This window comes from Oryctolagus cuniculus, chromosome 16, assembly GCF_964237555.1.
Source record: "Oryctolagus cuniculus chromosome 16, mOryCun1.1, whole genome shotgun sequence".
NCBI classification, from domain to species: domain Eukaryota; kingdom Metazoa; phylum Chordata; class Mammalia; order Lagomorpha; family Leporidae; genus Oryctolagus; species Oryctolagus cuniculus.
The window spans coordinates 46,748,705-46,763,081 of NC_091447.1; the positions used below are offsets into that span (position 1 = coordinate 46,748,705).

At 40.5% G+C, this 14,377-nt stretch overlaps 1 long non-coding RNA gene across 1 annotated transcript in view; it reads right to left on the reverse strand.

Annotated features, from left to right (window-relative positions):
- Positions 1 to 5,873: 5,873 nt before the first annotated feature.
- Positions 5,874 to 14,377, reverse strand: part of LOC138845910 (uncharacterized) — a 173,307-nt gene continuing 164,803 nt past the window's right edge. The window contains exon 3 of the long non-coding RNA XR_011383228.1: positions 5,874 to 6,082. This is a non-coding gene — a long non-coding RNA (uncharacterized lncRNA). The remainder of the gene's footprint in view (positions 6,083 to 14,377) is intronic.

Genomic DNA, 14,377 nt, shown 5'->3' on the forward strand with positions numbered 1-14,377 from the left:
GCACACCTAGGCACAGGCTGTATAACTTATACCACAAAATTTTCAAAATGTGAATCTGATAAAAGATTTGCATAGAAAATATAAAAAGAGTATTTAAAACTCAACAATAAGAAAACAAACAATCCAGTTAAACATAGATAAGAAATTTGAATAAACACTTTTACCAAAGATACATAGGTGGTGATGATGCATATGGAGTGATGTCAATATTAAGTATCATTAGAGAAATACAAATTAAACAACAATGTTGTATGACTACATTACTATTAGAATAGACCTTAAGTCCAAAAATTGATAGTAGCAATGGCTGGAAGTGAGTGACCGAAGCAACAAAAACTCTCATTCATGTGAAAATGCTCACTGAAAGACTGTTTAGCAGTTTCTTTTTTAAAAAATATATTTATTTATTTGAAAAGAAGAGTTGTATATATATAGAGAGACAGAGATATGAGAGAGAGAGAGAGAGAGAGAGAGAGAGAGAGAGAGAGATATCTTCCATCAGCTGGTTTACTTCCCCAATGGCTACAATGGCCAGAGCTGGGTGAGTCCAAAGCTAAGAGCCAGGAGCTTCTAGCAGGTCTTCCACACAATTGTGTTTGTAGCAGCTTTTATTCACAGTTTTCAAAAATTAGAGAAGTCTTCAATATGAGAATGTTTAAACAAACTGTAATATCACTTTATTATAGAACATTATTGAGGGGCCAATGCTGTGGCATAGCAGGTAAATTCACCACCTGCAGTGATGGCATCCCATATGGGTGCTGATTCGAGACCCTGCTGCTCCATTTCTGATCCAGCTCTCTGTTATGGCTTGAGAAAGCAGTAGAAGATGGCCCAAGTCTTTGGGCCCCTGCAACCACATGAGAGATCCGGAAGAAGCTCCTGGTTCCTGGCTTCAGATTGGTGTAGCTCTGGCCATTGCAGCCAACTGGGAATGAACCAGAGGATGGAAGACCGCCCTTCTCTACTTCTCCTTCTATCTCTGTGTAACTCTGACTTTCCAATAAATAAAGAAATCTTAAAAAAAAAAGAAATTTATTGAGTGATTAAAATAAATGACCTATCAAGCCATGTGATTAAGTCTTCAATGGATATTTCTAGTGAAAGAAGCCAGTCTGAAAAGGTGACATGCCATATGATTCCTATCATATGATATTCTGGAAAAGGCAAAACGAAAAAGATGGTAAGAGATCAGAGGCTGCAGGAGTTTGGAGGGAAGGAGATAAACAGGTGGAACACAGGAGATTTTTCAGGGTGGTGAGACCTTCTGTGTGCTACTGCTGTGGTAGATTCATGGAACTGTGCACTTACCAAGGTCACGGAGGAAGCAGTATACCTAATGGACAGTAACATCAGAACAGCAGCTGTGTTACAAGATTACGAAACAATCTCACAGAAATTCGTGGAAGTTCTAAGACTAAAGCTAGAAGGGACAGCACATAATCACTATGCTATAGTTGATAAAGATTTTTCTCCTCCAGAGGGGTACTGGTTCATAATTCTGAAAAAATTATAAATGTGCAATGCACCTGAACAAGTAAATGCACAGTAGATGTTGGAGTCCAGGTTCCCTGTGGGGAGCAACCCGGACTAGACTAAGTTACTGGAATTAAGACTTATTCTATGCACCTGCTCTCCCACAATATGGCGCTGGGAGAGGAGGAAACAGCTTCTACACACCTGCCTCCAGTTCAACCAATAAACAGCAGGACCTGCTCCTGATTGGAGGAGAGCAGCATACTCGGTGTGTGGGTAGCAGAGTTGGGATTGGTGGAAGAGGACTATAAAGGAGGAGAGAGACACCATGCACCAGGAACATCTATCTGAAGGAACACCTGAGCAGCCCCCGAGAGAGCCGGCCGGCGGTGTGCTGCTCCCCCGCAGAAGTGGGGAAAGTGGCAGGGGGAACCGCCCTTCCACGGAGGTGGAAGGGTCGGTAGCCAACCCGGGAAGAACCAGCAGCAAACCCGGGAAGGGCCGAGCAGACAAAAGAACAGCGCAGGGTCCTGTGTCGTTCCTCCACAAAGACGGGGAGCGACATAATGGTGCCATGACTCGGATAGGGAACCTAGGAGGGAAGAAGCGGGAAGAAGTGGGAAAATACCGGAGAGAGAGACTAGCAAAGAGCCTAGGGAAAAGCCAGACGGAAAAGGTGCCGGAAGAAGCTATTGAAAGCCTAGGCATAGACTCGGATACGGACTGTGGGAAAGAAGTTAGGATTTAAAGTGAAAGCAAGAAGAAACTTAGACTCAGATACGGACTGTGGGGAGAAGCCAGGAGAAATGAGGGAGGAATATTGTTGGAAGAAAAGTTAGGAAACATACCGGGTAGAGAAAAATGTTAGGGAGGATGAAGCCGCGGGGGCAGGCCAAGGCGGAGACGTAAGCTAGCTTGGAATTCTTCAAGTCAGCCCGGGGAGCAAAAGGCGAAAATCTGGAACCAGAGGCAGAGACGTGGGCCGCCAGGTTGGAATCCGTCAGATTAGCCCAGGGAGCAAAAGACGGGAAGCCAAACCGAAAGGCGCAGACATGAGCTAGGTTGAATTCGCCAGGTTAGCCCGGGGAACTTAGACTGAATACCGGTGGCGGAAACGTGAGCTAGGCTGTGTGATTCGCGGAAGCCGCCGCGTGCAGAGAGAGCACGGGGCGAGAATAGATAGGGAACGTGGGGCTAGCGCGAGGCCGTGGTGCGGACGCGAAGGGGCATGGAGACCGCGGAGAGCGTGCGAAGCCGGGAAGCGGCTCAGAGCCGGGAAGCCACTGCGGGGCGAGGCGCCGAGAAGCAGCCTCGGGGCGGGCGCCGGGAAGCCGCAGGGATAAGAGAAACAGAAGTTTAGAAGTAAAATGAGAGAAATAGGAATGTTGGCAGATAGAAGTAAAATAGGAGAAATAGGAATGCCCGGAGATAGAGAAATAGAGAAAAATAAGGCCTCCCCACAACACGGCAATGAGAGAGCTTGGATTCGGTCTGCCTGATTAGTAAGACGATAAGCACCTGTGGGCAGCTGCAGGTCACCGAAGACAGGCACGTTATTAACACCAATAAGTCTCCCCACAATATGGCAATAAGAAGGCTTGGATTCGGTTTGCCTGATTGGTAGGGCTGTAAGCACCTGCAGGCAGTTCTAGCAGAGCAGAGCATGTGCTGCAGGGCACCAAACACAGGCACGCATCGGCACCCAAAAACCTCCTCACAACATGGCGAAGAGAGGACCCGGATTCGGTTTGCCTGATAGATAGGGCTTGTAAGCACCTGTGGGCAACTCTAGCAAGCAGAGCAGAGTGTGTGCTGCGGGGCACCGAAGACAGGCGCGTATCAACGCCAAAAATAAAAAGAAAGGGGGATCTGTGGGAGCAAGTCGGACTAGACTAAGTTACAGGAATTAAGACTTATTCTATGCATCTGCTCTCCCACAATATGGCGCTGGGAGAGGAGGAAACAGCTTCTACACACCTGCCTCCAGTTCAACCAATAAACAGCAGGACCTGCTCCTGATTGGAGGAGAGCAGCATACTCGGTGTGTGGGTAGCAGAGTTGGGATTGGTGGAAGAGGACTATAAAGGAGGAGAGAGACACCATGCACCAGGAACATCTATCTGAAGGAACACCTGAGCAGCCCCCGAGAGAGCCGGCCGGCGGTGTGCTGCTCCCCCGCGGAAGTGGGGAAAGTGGCAGGGGGAACCGCCCTTCCACAGAGGTGGAAGGGTCGGTAGCCAACCCGGGAAGAACCAGCAGCAAACCCGGGAAGGGCCGAGCAGACAAAAGAACAGCGCAGGGTCCTGTGTCGTTCCTCCATGAAGACGGGGAGCAACAGTTCCCCAATGTCGGAATGGAAGGTTATAAATGAGGCAGAGAAGAAGTCTAGAGTGATCCACGTGGTGATGCATCAGAGTTGCAGACACATTATAAACCCTCGTCTTGCTTAACACAGATACAGAAGGAAGGAAGACGGGAATAAATGGAGGGAAGGAAGAAAGGACTGAAGACAGAAGGGAGGACGGAGAAACAGAGTGATGGGAGTACGTCGACTGTACACAGGGTTCAAGACAAAGAATTCCCCATAGCTAAAGAAGGAACGATTTGAGCTATATCAGTAATTATAGCTCAAAGTATAAAATTGGTATCCAAGTTCATTCTAATAAGTTCTTGAATAAAGAAATAAATGTGCAAGAATAATTTATGCAGATCTTCCATCATCCAAGAATTAGAGTATAACTCCCCACTTGACGTGTGTGCACACATAGTGCCTTCCCTTCCAAAGACCTTAGTGTGCAAACGGCAGAAAAGAGTAACTTTTATTGTTGAGAAAGCTGACAAACCCTCAGCCAAGTGGTCAAGGTTAACATCAACAGTGGAAAGCAACAGTGATAATATGTTCCCTTGATAGCCTGTGATGAGAATGGCACTTCATTTTTGTGGCCTTCCTCGCAGAAACCCATAACCCCAGTCTAATCATGAGAAAAACATCAGGCAAAACCAGCTGGGAAAAACTCTACAGAATACTTGAGGAACCCTCAAAGCTGTCAAGGTCTTCAAAAACAAGGAAAGCCACAAGGAGCCTCGGGAGGCTCCTCACCTAAATACAGCATGGATCCTGAAAGAGGACACGAGGTGAAAGCAAGCCTGAATACAGCATAGACTTCAGTTCATAATAATATATATTATTGGTTCATTAATTGTGACAGAGAGCATTATATTAAAAACTAATAATGGAAGAATTGTGAGGTACATGCAATTTCTTTGTTCTTTATCATGAGTTTTCTATAAATTTAAAATTATTTTAAATTATTAGCAAAATGCTGGGGCTGGCGCTGTGGCATAGGGGGTAAAGCCACCACCTGCAGTGCCAGCATCCTATATGGGTGTCGGTTAAAGTCCCAGCTGCTCCACTTCAGATCCAGATCTCTGCTATGGCCTGGGAAAGCAATAGAAAATGGCCCAAATCCTTGGGCCCCTGTGCCCACGTAGGCAGCCTGGAGGAAGCTCCTGGCTTCTGGCTTCAGATCAGCACAGCTCTGGCCATTGTGGCCATCTGGGGAGTGAACCAGAGGATGGAAAATGGCTCTCTTTCCCTCTACCTCTGCCTCTCTGTAACTCTGCCTTTCAAATAAATAAATAAATCTTTTTAAAAAATTAGTAAAATGCACACAATAATGATGATTGACCTGTAGAAATTCATAGATTTTCCTCTTTGAATTTCCATATTTTGTTTTCAGGTTTGAAATTATAACCACAATTATATATTGTGAGAAAGCATTTTAACATACTATATATGTACATATAATAATATATGATGTTATAAGTTCATATATATTAATGCTATGTAATTATATACAATTATATTAATATATAATAATGGTATATGCATACATTTTTTCACTGTCCTTGTACTATTCTATTAATTTGATTCCAGTGCTCCAAAATTTCTATTGCCTAAAACATTTTAGAGGCCAGTAACTGTTCACTACATCTGCGACATGAGAATCTTGGAGTCCATGATCACCAGTTTTTTAATTCACAAATTCATGACAAACTTCTTTCATTTTAAAATCAGCATGTATCAGTACAAAATACTAGAGGATGATGTTTTGATACCATTTTCCAAAAATAAAGCTGAAAATAGAAGTCAAAATAGGTTTGAATTTTAATCTATTTAACATTTTGACAATGTTTTTAAATGTAGATTCCAGAATTCCAAGCCCATCTTTTCACAGAAGAGATTCTCAGTGAATAGAAAAATGTATTACTTCAGTTTCAGAGTTTTCAAATTGAACCTCCTGTGCAGAAAGCTTTCTGTATCTCCCTATCATTGCTGCTACGCCATCACCATACAAACCCACACATTTTCAAATGCATTGTATTTCTTACAAAGGGCTTATTTACTCTGTGAATATGTCATCTCCAAAAGTGTTTTCTGTTGTTTCTCTCAATTTACCTAATGTTTCTCAGTGGCACTCTCTTCAGCAATTCTGAATGAGCAGGAAGAAGACTTAGTTGTTCAAAAGCTGATCCCAGGGGGTGGTCTTCTGAGAAGGTGTGGGCTGCTCCTGGAACAGAACCAACTGGAAACTCAAACTGTTCCCTGGAAGAGAAACAAGGCCCCGTGCTAAAGCTAAGCAATTCTGGAAGAAAGCTAAGGCTCTGGTAGATGAGGGCTGGAAGCCAGAAGAGCACACTATCTCATACATACAAAAATGCAAGGAATGGGCCCCAGTTCCCAGCCATATGAGGATTTGTGCTCTTCTGCACAGAACGACTGATATGGTTGATCAAGGCTGATGGCCTAAGTTCTAGGACATCACAGGGCTGTGGCTGCAAGGTTTAGCCTTACGTTCAGGGCAAGGGTGCTTTTTCAGCAGGGACCCTCTGCTAGAGTCTGGTATCTCACCTTGATAGATTCCTATCTGCTTCTCCAGTGCTACTTAGGGGGATCTCATCACCAGCCCTCCTATTTCAAAGGGCTTCTCATTAGGAACATTATTCCAGGTCTGATATATGGGCTGCTGGATCATCTCTTCTCATTTGTTCCTAATTTCATGAAGAAAGCTAGATACCTAGCTCAAATCTCACCACAATCTTCAAGGAGGGAACCTGAGGTACCAGTGACCAACAGCACATCAAGGGGAGTTTAAAACATTGTCGTTAGGGATTCTGTGACTACCCCTCCCCCCAGAAAAAGAGCTGACCCAAGCAAACTGGTGAGTCTGTAGGTAGTACTAAGTACATTTGTCTCAGTAGTCTCCCTCACATAAGGCAGTATAATTATGACTGGTAGATCAAAACCACAAATATGATGACATTGATGGTGTTCCCTGTTTTGTTTCGTACAAAATAAAATATTGGGGGGAGGGGAGTGGGATTGCCCTGCTGTTGCTGAAAGAATACATACATCATTTTAGCTGACTGCTTAATACAAATGCTATAAAGCATACAAGGAGAAGGCTGAAACTTCCCAGAAATAGAGGTGAAAAGAATTGTGAAACCACGGCTTTTCCATAGGACATTAGATTCATAAACTGATTCATACAAATGATTTGGAGGGGTTACTGGCAGGGGCCTCTGGATCTTGGAAGATTACCTGCCCAACTACAGATTCACCCCAACACAGTTCAAGCACTGGAGACACAGCTCTAACACTGGAATTTCCAGATGTCACCCAAAGAAACAACAGGCACACAGTTTATTGACCAGAAAACACAGGGTCATCATTATAGTTTGGGAACTGCGGGGGCAGTGGGGCTACACAATGTGGACAACAGAATCAAAAGATAAATTTATTCTGGAACACAAATTTTTGAAATCCTCACATAGTTCTTTTTCAAAACATACATTTCCCATTATTGATTACCAGTTGCCTTTGATTATCATGTTCCTTATCAAGCATAGAATACAGTGGCAAAATCCTAAGAACCTACACTCTTGTCCTCTCTGGAATGAAGCAAAAGCTCCATGCAGCATGTAGCATCTCGTCCTATCCACTTAGGACAACTGGATCTACAGCGTCTGGGACATTTGTACTGAAACTTTGACATTTTGAAGATCCTTCTCTTCTTCCAGTCTCCTTTCAAAATTTGCAGTTTATTTAGCAAACAGGCTGAAACAGCACTTCTAAATGTGAAATATGTCAACTTCAATATTAAAAGAAGTTCATAAAATTTTGTGATTCTTCCTTTGGTGTGGAGCAATAAAGGTACAGCAATCTGTTTCTCATATTAGAAGGGCTATCATGGTATTTATTTTTAAAGATTTTATTTGTTTATTTGAGAGGTAGAGTTACTCACAGAGAGAGGGAGAGACAAAGGTCTTCCATCCACTGGTTCATTCCCCAAATGGCCACAATGGTTGGAACTGGGCTGATCCAAAGCCAGAAGTCAGGAGCTTCTTCTGGGTTTCACATGTGGGTGCAGGGACCCAAGCACTTGGGCCATCTTCCACTGCTTTCCCAGAGTTGGATCTGAGAAGCAGCCAGGACCCAAACAGGCACCCCCAAATGAGATGCTGGCACCACAGGTGGAGGCTTAGCCTACTACATCACAGTGCCAGCCCCTATTTTTAAAAATTGTTTTTAAAGATTTATTTTTATTTATTTGAAAGGCAGAGTTGCAGAGAGGGGGTGGAGGAGAGAGACAAATAGAGACCTTCCATCTTCACTCCACAAATGGCCAGGTCTAGCCCAGGCCGAAACCAGGAGCCATGAGCTTATTCCAGGTCCCCTACATGGGCAGCAGGGGTCCAAGCACTTGGGCTGCCTTCTGCTGATTTTCCCAGGCCATCAGCAGGGATCTGGATCAGAAGTGGGGCGGTTCAGAGAAGAATTGGAGTCCATATGGGATGCTGGCATCACAGGCAACTGCTTTACCCGCTATGACACAACACTGGCCCTGCTATCATGGTATCTCTAAGACCACTCAATCCCTAGAGAGCATCAGTGTAGCTGCCTCATTAGGTGTATTCTCCCACCTCCTTTTTGATAGGATGCCTCATTCCTAGTGCAAATCCAGTGATCATAAACATCATCATGTAATGGACCATAAAGTCTTCTACATAATTGTGGGGTCTTCACAGAATAGTGTGGCTGCACAGTGACTAGGGTCAGGAGGACCGGAAATTCTGGAGGCAAGATAAGCCAGTGTGCAGTTGAGCTTCCCTGAGAAAAGCCAAGTGCTTCTGATTGTCTTTACCTTTTTGCTAAGGCGATAGTTGTAGAAAGCTGCCAAGAACTATATTGATTTAATACAACAAAGTTTTCAAAAATAGAAGATATGTGTGTTTGGAGTCACCACTGGACTTCTAATCTGCAGACGTTCTGTATCACCTATTGGACTTTTTCACCAACCAGACAGGAAAGCTAAACACAGATGTTTTAGAAATTACCATCTCTACATTTCATTACATTTGGTTAATTTTTAAAGTACCAAACCCAGTATTCCAGGGAGTTCAATCCATCGTAACATTTCCCACCATCATCGTGAAAAATAGGAACCAGTAATTAAAAACTTAGAGGGTAGAAAGATCACTTACTAGAGGAAAAGAACAAGGAGAATGGTGGAGCAGGAAAATAGGAAAAGTCGGTAGCAGAAAGTTTCCAGGACTAATGAAAGTAATAATTCACACTTTAAATGATGGTAAGAAGAATGAACTATAATTAATACACATGGAGATATGCCATGCCACTTAACAATGACCTAAAAGATGGGACAAATTTCATACAAAGGAACAATTATTAGAATGACATGAGCTAAAATAGCCATCAGCCCAGAATTTCATAACTAACTTAGCTACCTTTAAGAATAAGAATGAAATGTGGACATCTGTAGACTCTGAGAGGTCAAGAGGTCAGGAATCACAGAGCTTTGTGTCAAGGGCTACAAAAGGTTGACCTTGAACATCAGAAAAAGGAGGACCTGGAAGCTAGGAGTTCAATAAAAAAAACTGATGAATACATAGTTTGTTGGCAAAATTAACTAATGTTAATTGCAAATAAAATGTGACAGTCACAAGCTCAATGTAAAATTATGTTAAAGTGAGGTAGGACTAGTACTTTTAAAAGAAATAATAAGGAAAATGTGATGGTTTAGTGAAAGTTAAATCATGCCCAAGTTCTCAGATTCCTGGGGAAAAGAATAATGATATCATAGAAAAATATTATATAAACTTTAAGATAAAATATTATTTTTAAGCCTGACGATTAAAGGAATTGAAGAATAACTACCAAAAGATACAACCTATAGCATCTAAATCTGTGAGAGAAATAAAATGTTAGTTTAGGAAAAGACCACTAGTCTAGCAGAAGGTAGGAAAAAAAGACAAAAGAAAGTAATGAAAAAGCATAGCAAGTGAAAAAGTGCAAGAAGGAAAGAAATCCACTTATGTCAGCCAAAAGATAAACCTAAGTGCAACGGTATTAGCTATGAAAGGATAAGAATCAACACAGTGGAAAAATATTCAATCATCGTGTAAATGCCCTTTTAAAAACATTTCTACCAGGGATATCTTGGCACACAGACATGGTCTGTCACTTAAATTATGTCAGTTAGGAGGCAAAGCTAGGTGCTATGCATGACACCATAGAGCAAAGTAAAAAATATAAATATAGGCTACAGAGATTGGGGTTAGGTTTGTCCAGAGAAACTTTTGGGGATAAAAAGAACTGTAAATCAAAGTCCCATTATCTCCTTGTGAATTAATGGCACCCTATATAATGTACTTTAAAGTATAAAATTTGTTTTTAACTTTTATTTAGTAAATATAATTTTCCAAAGTAAAGTTTATGGATTACAATGGCTTTTTCCTCCCTATAACTTCCCTCCCACCCGCACCCCTCCCATCTCCCATTCCCTCTCCCATTTCATTCACATAAGATTCATTTTCAATTATCTTTATATACAGAAGATCAATTTAGTATATATTAAGTAAAGATGTCATCAGTTTGCACCCACACAGAACATAAAGTATAAAATACTGTTTGAATACTAGTTATAATGATATATAATATATAATGCTAGTTATAGCATTAATTCACATTGGACAACACATTAAGGACAGAGATCCCACATAAGGAATAAGTACACAGTGACTCCTGTTGCTGACTTAACAATTTGACACTTTTGTTTATGGCGTCAGAAATCTCCCTAGGCTCTAGTCATGAGTTGCCAAAGCTATTGGAGCCTCTTGAGTTCGCTGACTTCAATCTTATTTAGACAAGGTCATAGTCAAAGTGGAAGTTCTCTCCTCCCTTCAGAGAAAGGTACCTCCTTCTTTGATGGCCCGTTCTTTCTACTGGGATCTCACTCTCAGAGACCTTTCATTTAGGTTTTGTTTGTTTTTGTTTTTGTTGTTTTTGTTTTGTTTTGTTTTGTTTTGTTTTGCCAGAGTGTCTTGGCTTTCCATGCCTAAAATACTCCCATGGGCTCTTCAGCCGTATCCGAGTGCCTTAAGGGCTGATTCTGAGGCCAGAGTGCTGTTTAGGACATCTGCCATTCTACGAGTCTGCTATGTATCCCACTTCCCCTGTTGGATTTTTATACTAACTGATAGAATAAAGTATTAAATTTAAATGGAAGTTGTTACACGTATGGATTTAAGTGTTGTACTAACTTGATTGCAAAAGTGACCACATAATAAATTACCTGGATCCAAATACAGTGTTTTGTAAGAACCGTCTCCTTATTCATCACCTTTCATGCCATACTAGTGACTGAACCCTGGGTTCACTGACTGTGTCTTCATGTTTCTACATGTTGGTCTCCTTTGCTCATTAAATGCTATGTTCCTTTTCATCTCGAAACATATGTACTTTTCTTTCTAATGCTTTGGTCATAATGGATGGCTTTTTTCCATCCTAGGAGGGAATAAGAACATCACCTTCAACACTGGTTGTGGGGTGTCCACTGGAAAGCCTCATGTTGTGTAGGGACTGTTCTGCTTCATGTAGCAAGAACACCCATCAGAAAGATTTACTCCCCTTGAGTCAGCCTGGGATTACATCCCACAGAAATAAATATACATAAAAATCCAAAATAAGAGCAATGAGTATGCCTAGAATTTATACATGTGGATCATAGAATGTTTGGCATACCTGAAATTCATCATAATAGGTTTGGATACCTTTTCATAATAATTTACTTAGAAAAATATGTTCAAATCTTCACATCTCCAACAATGCAATTCCTGTCAGGAGAAAGATTACTAATTCCCTTAATGACTCATTTTATACTGAACTCCATGGAATGCAAAAGTCTAGAAGAAGGTATCATTTTGCAATAAATGTCAAAAACATGTTTTATCTAAATAGCTCAACATACAGTACTGACAAAATTTAGTTAGAGATAATTTATACCCTTCCACAGCCAAAGTAATCTATGGGCTTCCTCAAATTGCTTTTGTCTATAAAATAAACTCAATTTGCTTTACCACATAAAGCACAAGTTTAAAGCAATATTTCATAAATCTCTGTCACTGAAGATTAAGGTAATCTTTAATTTACAAATACTGCTCCCAGCCTATGAGTTTTATGTTGCCGGGTTTGAAATTGAATTAGACAACAGAAAGCTGTTTTTCAACCTTACCTACTAGTGAAGGCAAGAGTTCTAACAAAATAAAATAGATAAGCTATTATTAAATGTCCCTAAAGATCTCGTATGTGCACTAATATGGTTCCAAACTCTTATTTGCTTGAACAGAATTGTTTTAATAGGGCACTGGGGATGAGACACTGAAATTGTGTCCACAGTTATCTGTCCTAGTAATTCAGTTGGTAAATTCCACATGATGTTCACCCTGCTGCATAAGGCCAAGGAGTTGCCTACCATCTTTGAGCCTTTGTATAGACACATATTGTTTCAATACTACATACCAATCACAATCCCAAGATGAAAGTTAGTGAAATTAAACTCTATAATATAGTATACTCATATATTAAATCTCAGATAGGCAAGTGACTATGTAAAAATATGTATTTTAAAATAAATGCCAGTATATTATATCTATGAAATTCTTCATGCTCTTTAAGTAATTGGTAATGTAATAGAGTACTTAACAAGTACAAGGCATTGAGCTAAGTGGTTTCCAGGTGTTACAGCATCATGTTCTCACAGCTCCATGAGATAGTTCTGTTGTTACTCTCTTTTTACAGAAGAGAAAATCAAAGCACAGGAAAGTTAAATCATCCAAGGACAGAGAATTAATAAATGCTAGAATGAATTTTATATTAATTAATAAACTTCAGTTTTTGGAGGAGATAAAGGTTAAAAGAATAAATGAGCATATTTCCTCTTTTATTATTCTCCCCATCCATGCACAATTTCCCCTCTTAATAATACCACCTTTTATTAGTGTGGCTTTGTTACATTTGATGATACATTACTATTAACTAAAATCCTTAAACCTAAGTTTACTCTCTGTGCTGTATATTCCATGACTTACGACAAATGCATACTGTCAGTGTTGTAGAGTAGTTTCATGGCCATAACAAAATCACTTGTGCCCTACTGATTCAAACATCCTGCTGAATCCCTGGCAACACTGATCATTTTAATGTCTCTAGAGTTTCGTCTTTTCCAGAAAGTCATGTGGTCAGAATCACAGTATGCAGCCTATTCAGACTAGCTTATTTCACCTAATATTTTGTATTGAAGATGATTCCATGTCTTCTCATAGTTTGGTCACTCATTTTTAAATCACTGAGTGATATTTCATTTCATGGATGTAGCAAATTAATTTATCCATTGAAGGACATATTGCTTGCTTCAAAGTTTGGCAATTGTGAATAAAGCTATTCTAGACATTCGTCTGTCAGGTTTTGTGTGGACTTGATTTTATACTCATATGAGTGGATACTGGCAGCTCTGTAGTAGTTTTCCAGGAATGCCATAAAAAAAGTACCACAATGCCTTGGAAAAATGGAAATGTTCTGAAATCAAGATTTTTTTATTTGGGCTCCTATCTTCTGGTGAATTGCTAGCTATTCTTAAACTTCTGTGGTTTGCCAAGATACATCACTTCAATCTCTGTTTTCATCTTCATCTAGTGATATTCCCTGTGTGTTCACATCATCATTCTTTTCTTCATGTCCATCTCTGTATATAAATTTCCCTTTGTAATAAGGGCATCCATTGAATAGGATTAGGGCCAACAACTAATGACCTCATTTTAGCTTGATAATGTCTATAAACACCGTATTTCCAAACAAGGTCATACTCTGGGTAACAGGGGGCTAGAACTGCAGTCTATCTTTTGGGGGGGACACAAATCAACCCATAAAAAGTACAGTTCCTAGATGACATTAAGACTATGCCTAATTCATTTAAAACAACTGCTAGATTGTATTGTAAAGTGGCTGTACTATTTTACATTCCTACAAGTGATGAATGAAAGCTCTAGTTTCTCCACATGCCTCTTCAGCATTTGATGTGTTTCAGAGTTTAGCTATTCCAGCAAGTGTACTATGGGTTCTTACTATTGTTTTAATTTTTAATTCCCTTATGACATATGATATTGAGCATCTTATCAAGTTCATTTGCCACCTGTAAACCTTTGATAAGTTGCCTGTTCCCATAATTTGCCCATTTTATAGAGTTGTTTGTTGTCTTATTGTTAAGTTTTAAGAATTCCTTTTATATTCAGATATGATTCCTTTATCAGATATGTGTTTTGCAGAGACTTTTCTGAGCCTGTAGCTTGTCCTCTCTTTTCCTAACAGTGCCTTTCGCAAAGTAGAAGCCCTTAATTTTAATGAAGCCCAACATATCAAGTTTTTCTTTCTTGGATCATGTTTTTTGAGTTGTCCTCAAAATTCACCACCAAACTCAAGGTCACCTAATTTCCTCCTATGTCATCTTCTAGAAGATTTACACTTTTATGTTTTACATTAATGTCT